This window comes from Orcinus orca, chromosome 11, assembly GCF_937001465.1.
Source record: "Orcinus orca chromosome 11, mOrcOrc1.1, whole genome shotgun sequence".
NCBI classification, from domain to species: domain Eukaryota; kingdom Metazoa; phylum Chordata; class Mammalia; order Artiodactyla; family Delphinidae; genus Orcinus; species Orcinus orca.
Genome location: NC_064569.1, coordinates 17038088 through 17046301, shown reverse-complemented (window position 1 = coordinate 17046301; position 8214 = coordinate 17038088). Strand labels below are relative to the sequence as shown.

General features: G+C 36.9%; 2 pseudogenes; both read right to left on the bottom strand.

Moving 5' to 3' along the window:
- Positions 1-3644: 3644 nt before the first annotated feature.
- Positions 3645-4284, bottom strand: LOC101277430 (small nuclear ribonucleoprotein-associated protein N-like; annotated as a pseudogene).
- A 214-nt stretch (positions 4285-4498) lies between these two features.
- On the bottom strand, positions 4499-4715 carry LOC101277674 (SNRPN upstream reading frame protein-like; annotated as a pseudogene).
- Between the last annotated feature and the right edge of the window lie 3499 nt (positions 4716-8214).

The window sequence follows — 8214 nt, the reverse complement described above, 5'->3', positions numbered from 1 at the left end:
TCATATAACATATATGCTTTAAATTTCTCTAGTTTGTTTGAGAATCTGGTTAGTATAGCAGAAGTTACTACCTTTTGGGTTTTCTTGCTTCATGTTTTGGCTTTGCTCCTCTAAGTTCCAGCAGCATATTTCTGACAAAACTGGAACTATCCGTTCTTGTCTGTCAGAAGTTTCATCAGAGAGATTTATCAGACTGACATTATTCTTTAAAGAACACAGAATTTAAGGAACAGTTAAACAGCTTAATGTACTGTTCTTTTTTTTCTCTATTTTGTATTTACTTTTTAAAATAATTAATTAATTAATTAATTTTTTAACATCTTTATTGGAGTATAATCGCTTTACAATGGTGTGTTAGTTTCTGCTGTATAACTTTTATTGATGTAGTCCCTTAACAATTTTCAAATATTTTCAAAATTTTCCCTTACCCAATTTCCTTCTTGAAACAATCTGGAAAATTAATATTATACAACATTATCGCTTTAGCCCTTCTTTGAAATAAACCATATATTTAATCCCAAATTTGTTCTAATGCTAAATAAATAATACTAGCCCAGCAACAAAAAATTCCTTACCTTTTAATGTCTCAGTGTCAGCAATATCAGAAAATACCTTTGTTAACAAGGAAGCTTCATGAAAAACACCAGGCTTGCATCCACTGGAGCATTTACTCCCCGACTTGCTAACCAGTAATCCAGCTCTTATGTACCCTTCACACCTTTCCCAGCTCTGACATCAGGCAGTTCAGAGAGACTCTGTCATTAATTTCCATCCCTATAGATAGAAGGTACCTCATAGACAGCAGAAGCAGATGGGTCATTATTACATTAACACATCAGTGAATGTTAATGTAGTAGATACAGAGTATCTTGGTGGAATTAATGGTGTGTCACACACAGCAGAAACTTGAATCTGCCATCTTTGTAAAGTACCAGAGTGGATTTTCATGGATTAAAGAGACGTTTGTAGTAAGGAATGGTAAAAAGAAGTGATTAAGAATATCAACAATATGTTTATATGCAAAGAATGAAGCCAGGGACATTGAAGTGTCTACCTAAATTCAAATACTGCTAGGGGCTTAAATCCATGAACATTCGGTAGCAGATTGAGATATAAGGGCAAATTACATTAAAAAAAATATACAGAAGACAATTGAAAGCCATTTATAATGAAGTGGGAAGAGGAGGATTAAAGGCATAAAAATAATTTTCAACCCGTAAATTCATTTGTCAGCATTTAAATAGAGAAACAACTGTAGCCAAGCAGTTTTTTCACTGACTTTTTCTATTATTACATAGAAACATCACAATTATTTTGAAGGAAAAGATTTAATTTATTTTTTCCAAATTGTTCTTTTTTTCCTGAATTTCTAAGTCATATTTAATATTCTAAGTTATGACAACTTAAGATCATATATAGCAGATAAAACAAATTCTAACTGTCAGTGAAAATGTGTATGTCTGTATAATCTAGAAAAGGTGGAAGTTCTCCAGGTAAAATTTTAAGTTCTCTGACTTCATATATTTCTTTAAAACTGAGTAATAGAGTTTGAGGGTGTTTAGTAGAGATTTTAGGAGGAAAAAAACTGTTTTCCAATCCTAGTTTTAATTAACAATGATTCTGAAATTTTAGTATTTCTGTGGAAATTACTGATATTTCAAAGGGAAATATAAAATCACATGTTTTTGAAGAATAATGATTTCCCATAAGAAGATAATTAATGTATTTAACAAAGTATATATAATGATATAGAAATAATACAGAGACCCAGAGATGTTAAATAATATGTCCTATGTCGCATGTTTAGTTTGAGTTGGATCCTGGACCAGAACTCAGTTTTCTGATCCATGGTCTGGTTTTCATTTAGACCAAAATGCCTGATCTTAACCTACATATTTATTTATTTTCCTAATTGTTTTCCCTCTGAGATGTTAAAGATGACAAACATACATTCAAATATTAATTCTTTCACCACCTGGAAAATAAATGTTATAAGGAAAATAATCTTCTACCTAAGAAAGGAACAGGTGGACCTGATATTTTTAAGGACTACCAAACGCCAGGCACAGTTATTTAACTAATATGTGAGACCTCACTTCATCTGCACACCTCTAAGGTGGGTATCATTTGCCCCAATTGATAAATGATGAAACTGAGATTCAGAGAATATAAATTACTTGCTTAAGGTTGCACAGCTACCCAAGGACAAAGTGAAATTCAGATTCTCATCTGTCTGTCCCACGACATATATTGCTTTGTTATAAAGGATCTCTATTCCTATAGACTGAATTACCAATTGCTTCTTGTAAATTCTGTATTTTGTTACAACTCTTTGAATGATTTTGTTATAGCTAGACATGGCCTTATGTTGGTCTTGTATAACGTTTGGGTAAGGTCAACATCGACCCCAATCTCAAACAATTTTAGGTCTTACTTGCTTCCTATAGCAATGGAAGTCATCAAGTGGTGGTGATTTAGATCATCTTTATGAGGGAACTCCATTATCAGATCCTAAGCTCCTCCCTACAGGGCAAACATCACCACCGCTCATTTTTATATTGCCTCTAGCCTTGCTAGTCAAAAGTGTGAATAAGGTGCTGGTAACTTTGACATCACGCAGGAGCATTTCAGAAACACCGAATCTCAGGCCCCATCCCACATCTTCTGAATCAGAATGTGCATTTAAAAACAGATCTCCTAAAATAAATAAATAAATAAAATTAAAAAAAAAAACAGATCTCCTCAGTGGTTATATGTACACTTTTGAGGAAAAACTGTCCTATTGTATATTCCATTCACTGATTGATTCAGTCAGGAGTGATTAAGGACTTACTCTGTGACAGGGGATATTCTAGGTACTAGAGATACAACAGTGAACAAAGCAAAGTTCCTGGTCTCATGCAGCTTAGAGCCTGTGGAGGAAACAAAGATAAGCAAGTGAATACGTAAATACGCAATTACAAATGGTACATACTGTGGAGAGAATTGACATGGTGGTGAGAGAAAGAAAAAAATGGCAGCACTTAACTTGAATCCTAAAGCATGAGAGAAAATCAAGGAAAGAGTGCTGGGGAAATGTTCGAGGCCAGAGAAGCAGCATGTGCAAAGGCAAGTGGAGGAACAAGAAAGTGGTAGAAAGATGATGCTGGAGACAGAAGCAGGAGCCCGAAGATGCAGGAGCTCAGAGGCTGAGCTGACTTTGGGTTTATTCAGAGGACAATCCGGGGCTATTGAAGGGGTCCGAGCAGGGGTGTGACTTGAACTCAGCATCTTTAAAACATCAGCCTGACTGCTGTGTGTGGAATAGATCAGAAGGTGGCAAGAGTGAAAACAGGACATCTGTTGGGAGACTAAGCAGTATTCCAGATGAGAGATGATGAAGCCTTGGACTTCAGAAGACTTAGAGAAGTAAACGGGTTCAAATCATATTTGCGGTCATGACATGATGTGGAAAGGATTAGGTATGGGGAATAAATGAGAGGGAATTGAGAATACAGGTGAGGATATAATACATAATATGAATGAATGGTCTATGTATAAAATTTTTAAAAAGTAAAAGATTTTTAAAATGTCTTTAAAAAAATAATTTCTAGTTTGACCAAATGTGTGTTTTCACAATTTAAAACACCCAAACGGTATTACAATCAAAACAGCAGTCCTCTACCTACCTCTGAATTTTGAGCAGGGGGAAGCCCAATTGGTGGGCCCATGGGTGGTCTCATACCAGGTGGAGAAGCCGTAAGGCCTGGAGCTGGGGTTGCTGGACCAACAGGTGTGGGTGGAGTCCCCTGCCTTGGTGAGTCCTGAGCTGGGGCTCCAGCAGTGCCGGCAGTAGCAGCCACTGCAGTAGCAGCTACAGTGCCTCTCCCCTGGAGTCATTACCTGTTGGGATGGCCTCCCAACCCCTCGGACAGGACCTGCTAATCCAGCAGGAGCCTGGGGAATTGGAACACTAGCTGGTACACTTCAGTCAGCTGCCTTGCCAACCCCAGGACCTCTTGTAGTTCCAGCAAGTGGTATCCAAGCAATGTCAGTATATTTGGGGGTGTACCCTCCACAGTCACAGAAACCAAGTTCTCTATGTGGCAACCCCAGACCCCAAACCTGCTTTTCTTCATGCTCTGGCTGCTTTGGATTCTTTAACCTGATCTCCTTGATCTCATTCCTGTCACAGAGGATCAAGTTCATATGTTCGTCAAAAGCCTTAAAGATGCCAATGAAGATTTGGCCACCTTGCAAGATACATCTCAATCTACAGTTAATGCACTGCAGCATCTTGTTGCTCTTTCCACAGTCATGGTTGCCGTTCCACCAAATCTAATGTCCCCTGGAAAGTTTCAGGATCCTTGAGACCTAAGGGAAGGCTATAGTTAGAGGTATGACGCAGGTTCTCCTACAAACAAGGCAAGCTGGGGCAGAATCTTCAAAGAGTAGATAAAGCATTGGTTTTTTTTTTTTTTTTTGCTTCAATCAGCTACCTGGCTATTCCAATACAGCTTTACCCATCTCTTGGTGTCTCAGCTAAGAATGTCCATGTCAATTTTGCCTTAAAATCTACCATGGGTACTTGCTGCTGCTGAGATCTCTGCGGGCACAGCGGACACTCCTGATCGCTTGGTGAGGTTGTCCTTCTACGTGTGACTTGAACTTCCACCTCTGGTATGTGCCTGTTCTGTGGTCCGTTTCAGGTGTGAGCAGTCCCTGGTCTGCTCCATTGCACCGCTGGCTGTTCTTCAAAACAGAGCATTAGGCAACACTGGCCGCTCCACTCTGCTCCTCCAAAAGTCTTTTGAGGATTAGATTTATTAGTTTAATCTTATGTATTTTTTTCTCACTGGTTTTCCATATCTTTAGTTTTTTGAACGTCTTAGAAATATCCTAAACTTGATAGACTAACTTTTCTATTTAAAAATCAACTTTGGGGCTTCCCTGGTGGTGCAGTGGTTGAGAGTCCGCCTGCCAATGCAGGGGACACAGGTTCGATCCAGGAAGATCCCACATGCCGCGGAGCGGCTGGGCCCGTGAGCCATGGCCACTGGGCCTGCGCGTCTGGAGCCTGTACTCCGTGGCCGGAGAGGCCGCGGCAGTGGGAGGTCCGTGTACCGCAAAAAAAAAAAAAAAAAAAAAAAAATCAACTTTGACAATCATATATTTTTTTAATTTTCAAGATCTCTTGCCTTTTGAATAGCACCTCGGTTTTGTTTCATTGATGTAAAATCCATTCTTATCTACGAGGATACTATTTAGAGCTTTCTCTCTCTCTCTTTTTAAAATTCTTGTCCCTTTGTGGTCTCTATTTCCTTCAGTTCCTTTTTGTTTACCTTTGAATGTTTGTTTTGGTCTCTGTATTTCTTACTGGAGCTTTCTTTAAGTATCTGATGATCCTTAGCTATCCCTTTATTTATTTTTATATTGTTTTACATCTTTATTTAGGTACTATAGAAATAAAATAAACTGCACATATGTAAAGTGGACAGTTTGATTGGTTTTCACAAATTTATACACCCCTGAAACCATCACTGCAAACCATCGCCACGACCAGATGTACAGATGTTTCCATCTTCCAAAAAGTTGTCTTGTGCACTTTTGCAGTTTATCCCTTGTTCCACTCCTTCATTCTCCTCTATTCCTTTACCCCCTCGCTGGGCAACCACTGATGTGCTTTTTGTTCTTGTATATTTGTTTGCATTTTCTAGAAGTTTCTATGAATGGAATAGTACAGAATGTACTCTTTGCCTGGCTTTTTTTTCCCACTCAGCATAATGAATTTGAGATTTATCTGCCTTCTATATCAATAATTTTCCTTTTTATTGCTGAAGAGTATTGCTTCTTGTTAACATTGCTCTCTTAGCCTTATGGAGACTGAAACATAAGTCATTATATCTCCTCAGTTGTTTTTCCATCTTGCATAGATGTGTAGCTGTCTTCTGCCTGTAACTTTTCTCTCTCATTCTCTTTGGCTTTGTGGATTCATATTCTTTTTATCTCTTTGATGTCATTTTAAGATTGGCGTGATTAAATGAAGTCTAACATTGCATGCTGATTCCTTCAAGAAGTATTCCACGGCTTGGGAAGATATTTAGAATTCTTTCCTAACAAGCTTTACTTTTTATTTTTTTACATTAAAAAAATATTGTTCATTCCCTGTTTATAGGCTTCAAACTTAACAATTAATTTTTGATTATAAAAATTTAAAAAGGAATAAAAAATTGAAAGATATGAACTAGTGACAAATAAAACAAAAGATACAAAATTGTTAATATATACAGTATTTACATATGAAAATAGAACACAGTAACAGTTTTTGTGTTAGAGTTCCAGGTTATGACTGATTTTTCTCTAAGCATTTTTTATGTTGCTACATAGTTTTAAAACTATCTCATTAATGGATTGCCAAACATAGTGTGAAGGTGGTATCAGTGTTCTAAACATTCTCAGAAATGTGTTTTAAATCCGTGTTACATGGTGTCAAATAATTCTTCTATTATTCCACTCCACCATGAAGATATAAGTAAGATTATTTTCTATGCAAAAAGCTACAAATTAGGGGCTTCCCTGGTGGCGTAGTGGTTGAGAGTCCGCCTGCCGATGCAGGGGACATGGGTTCGTGCCCCGGTCTGGGAAGATCCCACATGCCGTGGAGCAGCCGGGCCCGTGAGCCATGGCCGCTGGGCCTGAGCGTCCGGAGCCTGTGCTCCGCAACGGGAGAGGCCACAGCAGTGAGAGGCCTGCGTACAGCAAAAAAAAAAAAAAAAAAAAAAGCTAAAAATTAGCAACCTGGGTGATTTTCTGACACACACTCTCTCACCTCTTTGCACCACAGAATCACTTTGCTGGAAAGTAATTTAGAATTGCCATTGTTTTCACACCACACGTAGTCATTCTTTCCTGCCATCCTTTAAAATGCATCATAGGAATTTTTAAGTCCCTAAAGTGAAAAATGCCTTTTCCAACATTCCCTTCACATGTCCTACCAGATTCAAAAGGCATGAATAGTATATTTGTTTAATTAATTTAATTTATATTTTTATCAAAGTATAGTTAACTTACAATTTTATGTTAGTTTCAGGTTTACAACATAGTGATTCGATATTTTTATAGACTATAGTAGGGTATGTTCCATGTGCACCTGAAAAGAATGCAAATTCTGCTGTTTTTGGATGGAAAGTTGTATGAATATCTATTAAATCCGTTTGGCCTAATGTGTCATTTAAGGGTACTGTCTCCTTATTGATTTTCTGTTTGGATGATCTATCCATTGATGTAAGTGGAGTATTAAAGTCCCTTGCTATTATTGTATTACTGTCAATTTCTCTGTTAATATTTACTTTATAAATTTAGGTGCTCCTATATTAGGTGCATATATGTTTATGACTGTTATATCCTCTTTTGGATTGACCCTTTTATCATTATATAATGTCTTTCTCTGCTTTATTTTTTTTAATAGACTTTGTTTTAAACACTAAGTAGTCTGATACAAGTATTGCTACCCCAGCTTTCTTCTGATTTCCATCTGCCTGTAATATATCTTTCCATCCCCTCACTTTCACTCTGTGTGTGTCTTTAGTTCTGAAATGAGTCTCTTGTAGACAGAATATAGATGGGTTGTGTTTTCTTAATCCGATCAGCCACCCTATGACTTTTGATTGGAGCATTTAACCCATTGACATTTAAAGTGATTATTGATAGGTATGTACTTATTGCCTTTTTGTAAGTTGTTTTCTGGTTGTTTTTGTAGTTCTTCTCTCTTCTCTTCTCTTCTTTTTTTAGTCACTTCCCTTGTGGTTTGATGATTTTCTTAAGATTTTCTTAAGGATTCCTTTCTCTCTCCCTTTTTATTTCTATTGTAGGTTTTTGATTTGCAGTTACAATGAATTTCATATATGTCAACATTTAACTATATCTACTTGTTTTAAGTTTATAGTCATTTAAATTCAAACACATTCTAAAAGATATATTTTTTGCTTCCCCTTCCTCTCACATTTTGTGTTTTTGATGCCGTATTTTACATCTTCTATGTCTGTCTCTTAACTGTTTGTTGTAGTGATAGTTGAGTTCACAATTGTTGTCTTTTAACCTCTGTTCTAGCTCATTTAAGTGGTTGATCCACTGCCCTTACTATACCTTTGCTGTTACCAGTGAGATTTTTCTCTTCCTATATTTTCTTATTTGTTATAACATTTTCTTTTTCACTTAAAGAAAACCCTTTAACAT